Source organism: Aotus nancymaae, unplaced genomic scaffold (genome assembly GCF_030222135.1).
Source record: "Aotus nancymaae isolate 86718 unplaced genomic scaffold, 86718_ANA_hifiasm-v0.15.2.pri h1tg000011l, whole genome shotgun sequence".
In the NCBI taxonomy this organism is placed as follows: Eukaryota; Metazoa; Chordata; class Mammalia; order Primates; family Aotidae; genus Aotus; species Aotus nancymaae.
Genome location: NW_026988422.1, coordinates 16,217,280 through 16,229,010, shown reverse-complemented (window position 1 = coordinate 16,229,010; position 11,731 = coordinate 16,217,280).

Below are 11,731 nucleotides of genomic sequence, written 5' to 3'. Positions count from 1 at the left end.
AGTAGCCATGTCTCTTTAGGCTTCTCTTGGTTGTGATGGTTTCTCAAACTGTTCTTGGTTTTGATGACCTTGGCAGTTTTGAAGATTACTGATCAGGTATTTTGCACAATTTTTCTTGATTGATATTTTTCTATTTTTTTTTTAAACAATTAGATGGGGGTAATATTTTTTGGAAGGAAGACCACAGAAGAAATATGGTATTACCACATCACATCAAGGCTACATACTATCAAATGTGGTTCATCACTATTGATGTTAACCTCAATCGCCTGGCTTAAGGTGGTATATATCAGGTTTCTCCACTGTCAAGTTACATTTTTTTATCTCTTTTTCTAACACTCTAGCTTTTGGAAGAGTTTTCGCTTACATTTTTAACTGAATATTTTCTATATAAGTGAAGCTTATTGAGTATAGTATTTACATATTATTTAAAGTAACACTAAATTATAAAGAGTAGACAGTCAAACAGTTGCCAATTACAAAATATCAATCAAAAATTAGAGTACTATCATTAGTAATGCACAAGAAAATATCTTTTTTCAATCTAGTTTTTTAAAAAAATACTTGCTTTGCTGTGGCTTAGCAGTATTACTATAATTAATTTATAGAAATAATCAATTTGTGGCCCTAATATTTTTAAATTTCATAAAATAATAGTAGACACTCAGAGCAAATGCCAGGTTATGATTAAAGAAAGCCGCCCTGATTAAAATATGATTCATTTAAAAGTGTTGGTGTATGGTAAGAAATATCCTGTCCAACTCTACCTATTCTGGTGGATTATTTCACTCTTCACTAAATATTTTAGTTACTCTCTGTATTTGTTAAATATTGCTGCATAAGAAATCACCCCCACAATTTATTGGTTAAAGCATTAAGCACTAATTATCTCACAGTTTCCACTGGTCAGGAATGTGGACATGGCTTAAGTGGGTCCTCAGTTTCAGGATCTCTCACAAGGCCACAATCATGGTGTCAACCAGAGTTATCGTCATTTCATGCTTCAATGAGGAAGAATCTTCTTCCAAGCTTACTCTAGTTGTTTGCAGGCTTCGGTTCCTCGTGGGATATTGAACTCAATAGGAGAGCCTCAGTTCCTTGCTGGGAATCGACTGGGGTCCACCTTCAGTTCCTAGTCATATGAGTTTCTTCAAAATGGTAGTTTGCTTCATCAATGTGAGTAACCCAAAAAGTCAAGATAGAATGAGAGAATACCCACAAGAAAGAAAAGGCTAGTAAGACTCAAGTGGAAGTCTTTCCTAACTTAATTACAAAATTGCCAGCCCATCACTTTTACTGAATTCTATCTATTCTGGAAGAGGGTTATTAAGTCCACACCAACTCAAGGGAAAGGGATGACACAGAGGTGTGACATTGGGAGCTATGTCATAAACTGCCTACCACATTATCCCTGTGATGTTCCTTCCTATGGGAGGATTCTATATTTCTATCCATTGAACAAAGGAATGACTATGTGACTTGCTTTAAGCTCATGAACTCTGGACAAAAATAACACATTTTATAATGTTTTAAGGTATTCAAAAGCTTATATTATAAAAATTACCTCAGAAAGGTTGAGACTTCTAGAATGGTGGAGTGAAGAGACTGGCAAATCTTCTCCCCAAAAAGCAAAAATAAAATAATGCACCTGAAATAAACAAACAAACAAAAAAACCTCCCAAATGTCAAAATCAACCAGAGGCATACAAATAACTTAAAAACTTGTATTTAAGAAAACTACTGAACCTTGGGTAAGAATGGTATTATTTAATGGCATTTTAGCCCACACTACCCTTAAGACAGGATGGACCAGGAAAACCATCATCTTTACTGCCAAAATGGACTGGCTTGATTCGGAGTAGAGTCGGAAGTCCCCACAACCAGGGCATTGTCAAAAACAACAGTGATCTTGGTGACAAATAATTGGGGAAGGATGACATCATAGCTAGCCTTAGATTGTAATTAAGCTTAGAGCAAGCAACAGATTAGCAGACTAGTCATACATTTAATGGGAAAAAATGAAGAACGTGACAGCTTTCCTTATACTCAACACAAAAATTAACTCAAAATAGATCATAAATTCAAATGTAAGAATGAAAACTATAAAACTTCTAGAGAAGCACATAATAGAAAATCTTCATGGCCCTGGAATTTCTTGGATTAGGCAAAGAGTTCTTAGATATAACATCAAAGGCATCATCCATAAAAGAAAAAAAGATAAACTGGATTTCATAAAAATTTAAAAAATTCTTGTGCCTCAAAAGACACTTAAGAAAAATGAAAAGACAAGCCACAGACTGGGACAAAATATCTGCCAATTATAGACTTGATAAAAATGTAATCCAGAATATATGAACTCTTTTAATTCAGGGAGAATATAACATACAAAAGAGGCTAAGAATTTGAATAGACATTTCACCAAAGACATGGTTGATAAGTACATGAAAAAAGGCTCAATTACATTAAGTTATTTGAATTAGAAAATGCAAATTAAAACTGTAATGAGAAACCACTTCATACATACTAAAATGGCTATAATAAAAAAGACAAACAAAAATAAGTGTTGGTGAAGATATGGAGAAACTGTAACCCACATATGTTGCTAGTAGGAATATAAAATGATTTGTCACTTTGCAAATGTTTAACAGTTTCTTTAAAAGTCATAAAAACTACTGACATGCTACAGCACAGATGAACTTCAAAAACATGCTAAGTGAAAGAAGTCAGACATAAAAGATTACATGTTCTATGTTTTCATTCATATGGAATATCTATCTATAAAAGGCATATTTTTAGACAAAAAGCAGATGACTTATTGTCTAGGGCTGGGTGTAGCAATGAAGATTCACTGCAAATGGGCACAGGAGATGTTTTGGGGGCAATTGACATGTTCTAAAAGTGGACTGTGGTGGTCAGTTGCACGATTCTGTAAATTTACTAACAAACATTGAATTGTACACTAAGATTGGCTAAATGTATGGAAATTACCCTTCAATAAAACCATTTTTAAAAAGGAAAACACCTATGTATGGTTTGCCACACCTCTCTTCTCTGTGTCAGGACAATCACTTATGTTCTAGATAGGAACTGTTTCAACAGCCTGGGTGCCAGAATGAAGAATATAAGAACCAGAGTGCAGGTAACTCACAATGGATGTGAACAAGAAAATAACCTTTGTTGTGGTAAGTCACTGAGATTGAGATTTGGGAATCATTTCTTACCCCAGTATAACATAGTCTCTCCTGACTGATAGACTTATCTTCCTGAGAAATAAAATGTATCATTACATATTGATGTTAATGAAGAACTTTCATTTAAGAAGTAAAATTATTATAAGTGCATTTTCTATAATTTCATAACATAACTTTATGGTTCACTGAGTTGAAAATATGAACTTTCTGTTATATCTTTTTAGGTTTCATGTGACTCTAAATCGTATGACAAGATTATTTACATATATTTTCATAGCACTTTGCCTAGAGTTGAGAATATATTAATGAACAAGATAGACATGGCCCCTAACTTCAGAAAGCTTATAGTTAATTAAAAAAAACAATGTTCACTGTCTGTTTGCTTTCTATAATCTATTTTAAAACAATTATATATTTATTTTCATGTCCCATGATAGTTTTTAAATTAGAGGAAGTAATGATCTTTCAGTTTAAACTTCTGTGACTCTAACTTCTCATTTACCAGATAATTTTTACAATTCATATTTTAATTTGTATTCATTTTTTATTTCTACCAGCAGATGGAACCCTTTATATTTATTTTGTCTCAAACAGCACTATATAAACTTCTGTGATTTCTTCTAATTTTTAAGAAATCTTTTTCTTTGATTTAATATTTATTTCTAGAACACAAGTTGATGATAATAGGCAAAGACAGTCATTCTACATTCCAAAAAAAACCCCTCCACATTAATAAAATTCATATCAACATATTCAATTAAAGAATATTCAATTAAATATTCACCTGTTCACCCTATCTCATTACCCTCAATCCCCACATTCACACATACACAAATAAAGTTGCAAGGCACATGGCCTCAGGGCCAAACGCTGTATTCTCTAAGGTGTTATGGTACTTTGCAGAAACATTTGTATGTATCTCTATAAAGGTGTAGAGTAAAAGCCCTATTCTAGGAGCAAAACTGCCTAGACTGTGGCACTCCAAAGGATGGTCAACACAGCACCACTTGAGTTAAACCATGGTTGCTGTGTTGAGGCAAAACAGCACAAGAAAAAGGATGATTTAACTTCTATTAGAAGCCACAGGCCAGACACAGTGGCTCATCATGTCTGTAATCCTAGTACTTTGGGAGGCTGAGGTGGGCAGATCACTTGAGATCAGGAGTTTAAGACCAGCCTGGCCAACATGGAGAAACCCCACCTCTACTCAAAATACAAAAAAAAAAAAAAAATTTGCAGGGCATGGTGGCGCATGCCTATAGTCCCAGCTACTAGGAAGGCTGAGGCAGAATAACTTGAACCTGGGAGGTGGAGGTTGCAGTGAACCAAGACCGTGCCACTGCACTCCAGCCTGGGCGACAGACCAAGACTCCATCTCAAAAAACATAAACCAAAAAAAAAAGAAGCCACAAATATGCTTCCATGGCTATAGCAGACTTTGCCCTAGGAAATTTCCTGAAGACTGAGGAGAAAGGAGAGAAGCTTTATAAGTGTCTACTCTGCTTTGCTTTGAAAACAGTTTACAGCAACTGGTTCTTCCACACCTGGTCTGGATGATTCAGGCTGGAGTTTATTGATGAGCTAGGCTGTGGCATTCTCCTTACAGACCTTTATTCCAGAGATCCATGCAAGGTTATCTCACAAGAACCACAAGTTCAACAGAGAGCTGAAAACCAACCATCTTCAATAAAATGTATCATGAAGGAAAGGTGGAAAAGAAGCAATATTGAGTATACTAAAATCAAAATTTCTGTCCATAATCATTTATTTTAGGATTGACCTTCTCTGTTCTCCACCTCCTTGAAACTGTTCTCAGTCAAAAGTAGGAGAAATTATTATAAAAGAAACACAGCTCTGGCTCTAGAAAGTCACTGTAAAGTGGCTCGTACCTTACATTCCACTATTTTCTAACATGAATCAAACTTTGTAATCAAATCAGTGTTCTCACTGTTTTTAAACCAACTGCCATGTCCATGTCTCATTGTTTCAGCCTCCATTCCTTTGTCCCTGTTATCCCTACCCATAAAGTCACTTCCAGTTAGGAAATCTCCTCCCTTAAGACTTAGTCCAAGCTTTAAATGCTAAAAGATGCTGTTTCTCAGGGTTCTTAGGGCTCATATCAGACACTGAAGTGTAATTCTATATTATCAGGTATTTGCCAACGTTTGTTGAAGAGACCTGCTTAGACTGGATGAGGATGGGGATGCAAATGAAACCTGGGGTTAGAATGGTCACATGGTACGTCAAGAGAGATTGGCCTGAGGCTTTTTCAGAATTATCCCTTAAGTCTTACAGCATTGTATAGGAGCAGTAGGTTAATTCTAAGATGCCTGCTATAGTTAGGCTTTGGGTTCCCACACAAATCTCTTCTTGAATTGTAATCTTCATAATCCTCATGTGTTGGAGGAGGAATCAGGTGGGAGGTGATTGGATCACGGAACGGTTTCCCCCATGCTGTTCTAGTGATAGTGGGTGAGTTCTCACGAGATCTGCTGGTTTTATAAAGCAGTTTTCCCTGCTCTTGTTGGTTCTCTCTTTCTTGCCACCATATGAAGAAAGTCTGCCTCCCCTTCACCTTCTACCATGATTGTAAGCTTCCTGAGGTCTCCGCAGCCATGTAGAATTGTGAGTCAATTAAACCTCTTTTCTTTATAAACATCCAGTCTTGGATAGCATCTTTACAGCAGTGTGAAAATGAACTAATACAAACCTAAGCAAAGCAAGAAAATGAAGAGTTCAACTAAAGTTGGCAAGTTTCCTCAAAGTGCCTGATGCAAGAATAACAGAAATAAAACCAATACCTGAGATGGGCACTGGCATAAGTTTATGGAGAAAACTTGAAAGAATCTAATTGTCAGGAAAAATAGAAATTCAGAAGTGTTTTGTGTTGATAGACAACTAAAGATCAGATGAGACAAAAACTGTCTCTGAAGATGCCAGAGCTGACACATGACAACCTATGCCAAATTCTTCCTCCACCCCCATATCTTGGCATTTTACAAGTCCTATCGTCACTGGACCGGCACTGGGAGAACACAGCTGTAACTCCAAAATGATTGAGTTTCTACCAGTCAGCAGAATGGGTCTCATAATTAATTTAAGTTAAGAAATGTGATAATAGTTATATTTCTTGAAAGCTGACTGTATTGACTGAGACTCAAGCCCAAATTCCTGTCACTTTCTGATACCCCACTATTAGGTATGACACCAATCACTACAACCTCCAGCCTCCATGAAAAATATATTCCGAATTGATGGATAAATTTGAGGTAAAAACATGTCTACACAGTATGAATGTTTTCAAATAGTTGTCCTATTGATGGAAATAATCTTGCATCATGTGTTTGAGTTGGTAGTAAGAGGAAGCCAAAATAGTTGATCCATAAACTCTCTATGGTCATATCCTCACCAGACTGACCAAATTTATAGGCAGAATAGAAGCAGACCCAAGTTTCTGTATGTATATTTCTTACTTGAACTTCATGATGAAAAACATAAAACTGTTCTGAGTTATTTTAACATTAAACACATTCATCCTTGGAATTGGAAAATGCTAATACTTTCCTACGCCCATATGCTGAATAAAATTGAAAGTAAACAGAGCTAGCATATTTTGGGAATTGCTACTATAGTTATCAAAGCAATTAAAAACGCATTTCAAGGTGGTTATTATAGTAGTATTTGTTGTTATTTATATGTCTAAAGTAGAGGCACTTCTGAAGTAGTATATTATACCACATATATTATCAGCATAAAAACCAAGAAAATCTATCCATTTCATAAATATCTGGATTAACCCCTGAGGCCTAAAATTTTTAGCTCCAACATCTTAAGGATGAAGTCCTTCCTATACTATCACAAGCTTAATATTTTGAAATAAAATTACATTTATGGTCATAAAAGTATAGTAGATTAAGAATAATTATGTTTGGTTATTTGAGTCATACCTACATGAATCTCCATTTATTTGATAAGATTGCAATAACCTTCTCATAAAATAAAAGTTTTTTTAAAGAATTAATAGTATAGTTTGTCCTGGACTATAACATTGCTTACTCTGCCTGATATATTTATTTACTAATGTACAAAGAGGAAAAAAATAAGCTCTGTTGTAAGATCCTTATTTACATTATGCTAAATATTATATTAAAATTCTTAATAGAATAAGAATTTGCTGTAAAGTTCCTCAGTCAGCTTATATTTTCCCATACTTATATAATTGTTTTAATATAATAATTTGTCTCTTCAACCACAGGGTAAACACATGGAAGACAGAGAAAAAATGTTGTAGTGTTCTTTATACCTCTAGGTATCATACACTTTTATAGGTTTCAGCTATACTTTGTGCCTGGGAAAATCTCATTCTATATCTCAAAAAGTTTTATGTGTACTCCCCTCTTTTCCTTGCAAACATGTGACCCATGGAGTGCCAAAAGAAAGTGCTATTTATGTAAAATTAAGCCAAAATTATTCAACAGCTTGTGATAGGCAAATCACAAAAGTGGCTACCATCCTTACAACTGCCCTAAGCAATATTCATGGTGGCCATTCATCTCCTGTGAAACAATGAAAGTCTCTGTGTAGTTTAAACGTACTTCAGGAAACTATAACAGCTACACTGACATTTCCAACCAATCTCATATGGCCAAGATTCTTCCCCAAAAGGAGTCCTAATCTTGGATTCTGGGTTTTGACCTAGGCCACACCTTATACTCTGTGTATTTCCTGATTCTGTCAAATAGATATGCTGTCCTACATTTTCCAGAGCTTTCCATGAGTGCTGCCCGGCGTTATGGAAACACATTAGAAGGTCTCAGCTACCAACAAATAGACTTGTCCTTCTAATAGATACCTGGGCTCCTTTCCTTCTGGTTTTAACTCCTGGTTTTCTATTTCACTGAATTTATTAGCTATATTCAGAGCCTAGAGCAATAGGGACTGAAATTTTTGTATATATACTTACATAAGAAGATACCATCTTCTTCATCAGAGGTTTCAGTTTGATGAGTCTTGTGGGTTGTTTACAGTCTGCTTTGGGCTTTAAAGGAAACACCTCTTTGCTGGAGTGAATTCTGTGGCAGCTTGAGTGCTTGTTATGGCCACATCCCCATTCTGGTTAAAGCTAACAAATCTACAGACTCATTTTGAGGAAATCTGCCTATGTCAGTTAACTCTTGTTTGTGACAAAGGACCCCCAAATCTCAGTGGTATTTATTGAGGTCATACATCAGTTGGTTCACTAGAGGTTAGCTGATCTAGGGTGGGCCCATAGGGGTGATCCAGCTGAAACACTTATGTATACCCTCCATGTCTCTCATTCTTTTCCTGGGTTTAAAAAGCTGGTACAGGCTTGTTTTTCCCTTGGCAATGGCAGAAATGCACAAAGATAAGAAGAAACATACAAGTTCTTTTCACTGAGACTCTATACTGGCATGTTGCTGCTTCGTATCATTCTTTTGGCCAAAGTAAGTCACATGACCAAGCACAGACTGTAATCAAATAATGAGAAAATATATTCTGTCTCTTCAGCAGGAGGAATGCAAAGTCCCATGGCAAATGGCACAGATACAGAATGAATAAAGAACTGAGGGCATTAATGCAAATTATCACAATGCCACGGCTTTTCCTTGCTGTGAACCACAGGATCACAATCTGATCCAAGAGCAACCATCTACTGTGGCTATCAACTTATGAGGTAACCCAACACAAGAGTTCTATTCAATAAGAGAACTTGGGTTCCACCTAGGTACTTAGAATAACCATACTATGCAAGTGCAAAGCTGCTAGTGAATATGGTTTCTATCAGTAGATGGAAAAGCAAGGAAATTGATATGTACCTTTCCTGGAGTGGTAAGAAACTATACTTTCTAACTCTGTCTCTTTGCTAGGGATCTTTCTGTCTAATTTCTGTGAGGCTGGAAGTGGCCAAAAGTCAGCTTACATTAATCTCTACTCTGAGACATATCTTTGTGTAAAGACCCACTCAGTGGTGAGAAAAAAATGCTTCTGGCCTCACCTCCAGAACTAGAAAATTAGTCCTAATCAGACTAATTAAATACTGTGAGTGTTTTTGGGCTCCCATCCAAATTTTTAAAAGATATATTAAAAAATGGGTAAAGATAAGTTAAGGGCTGCTTGTAGTTATTATCCAGGCCAATACTTTTATATTAGATTTTCTCTTCCCTACTCTTTTAAACTCGATTATTGTTGATCATTCAGGAATTTAACTAGCTATATGCTTACTGAAATTTTTGTGTTTGTTACGATGCCCCTGCCACACACACTAACACAATATGGTGGAAGGCATCCCAAGGGAGTTGTGTTCTTCATCAGAGATCACACTTCCCCAAACCCAACTCTGAGAAACCCCCTGCTCACAGATAAATAAGTCAGGAATAGTCACTTGACACAACACCAGTTAATCCACCCATTAGCCAATGGCTAGGTGAGAAATATCAGCCTAAATAAGGTTTGAATAATTAGCTATGTTAAACAGATTTAGTCTCAGAAATTTGAATCAAAATCTAGAACGGGGGTAGGGGACAGGGAGGAAGACAGAGAGAAAAATAACCCAGAGAGTAGTCACAGTATGTCAGTGGCAGACCACTGGTGCAGGGATCTTTCCAGCTCCCTTAAATCCAGAACAAGCCTCCAGCTCCTATCTTCCTATTCATGTGTGGCATGAACCTTTACCCTGGAGCTCCACGATATCCTATCTCTTGTATCATTAAGTGAATTCTAATAAAAACCCCCAGTAAGTTCATAACTGGAAATTAAAATAACTGAAAAAACAGCCATTTATTACATGCTCTATTGTATATGTTTTATATGTTCCTATAGGATGATTATTATTTGTACTACATTTCAGGCTTCTAAGGAGTCTTGAGGCTTCTTCTTTCACCAAAACCATGAAATGAAGAAAAATTATGTAGATAAGGCCAAGAGCACTGCTGGGTTCCATTGTTAAAGGCTAAAACTTCCAATATGGCAAAGGGGTTTGGCAACCCTGCGGCTTCATTTTTTTCCTTGTAGTTATTGTTTCAAGAAATCTCTCTTTGGATCCTTTCTTTATGGGAGGATCCTACCTTAGGTTTTTCTTTTTTTCCATGCATCTATTATTGTTACAGGAACTTTAGCTCCTTTTTCTGTAAAGTTTTTCTTACCTTCTCCATACTTTCCTTGGCCTCTGCTGCTGCCACTCTCAGGTCCCGACGAATGGACAGCACATTGTATCAAGGGAGTCAGACAAGCAGACCACAGTGTGATGGTTAAAACTGAAATTGAAACAGAGAATAGCTGTATTAGATGATATCTCAACCAGCCTATGAAAACTAATCTCATGAGTCAATTCCATCCCACAATAAAGGATACCTCTACCATAATCTAAATATCAGTTACAGTAAATTGACATTACCCAAATTTTCTATGCTTTTAATCTAAGCCTCAGTTTCTCATTTGCATTAATGAAGATAATAATTGTATCTAACTCATAAACTAATTGTAATAATTAATTGTATATATAGACTCCCATGTAAATCCATGGCTTGGTGTAGAAGAAAAAACTGAACAGAAATGAGAATGTGGGTATATAGAAGACCACGAAGACATAAGCTCCTGCATATCCAATGAAGTAAGGGCCTCAGATTTCTACCATTTTGCGGATTTGGAGGTTAAAGGCAAATTTTATGTAAGTTTCAGGTGCAGAATAACTTGTCTCACAACTGTATTACACAAGGGTTTATAGAAATCTCTTTTAAGTTGCTTTGAATGTAAATTGTCTAATTTTAATTTTTTGCTCATTTTTCTAACAAATTTTGATGTCTAATTGAATTTTATTTCATTATGAAAACATTTTCCTTTAATTTTATTGGCTGTTATCTGCTCAGGTATTAATAAGCTCATGTATGGAAAAGCAGTACCTATCTTAAGGCAAATAGTTAAAAATATGAAGTGACATGTATTTCATATGTGGTTGTGTGTGAGTGTATGGATGGTAAATTCTCTAACAAATACTCCAGCAACTATCTCAAAAGTTACTGCTTCCCTGATTTTGTACTTCTACTCCTTAAGGTGTACTATTTATTCTATTATTCTTTCCATTTGGCTAGTGTGTAAGTGTATATATACATGTCTAATTAGTGCCCTTATTAAAATCTAAGCCCCTGGGGAGCAAGATCTGATTTGAATAAGTTTTGAATTTAGTCTAGTGATGAGTTCAGTGTTCAGTATTTTCAACTTCTTAGGAGTTAGGCATTCTTTGCTTTGTATTCCCGTGTCGTATATGCCATATGTGTACACAGCATAATTTATTCCTTTATTCCTCTCTTCCAAAACACAGTCAACTCTTTGGAGAAAAATGACAATTCTTGTTTATGCTTAGCTTTTAAGTTCCTGGCAATCTTAAATGTCCAATAATTATAGTTAGTATGAAGATACACACTTAGTACTTGTTGAATGAGTAAATAGTATAGTAGACAGAGGCAGACAGACAAGTTTGAAAACAAGTTCTGCTAGTTGTGACACCAGATAATGTATTCGAA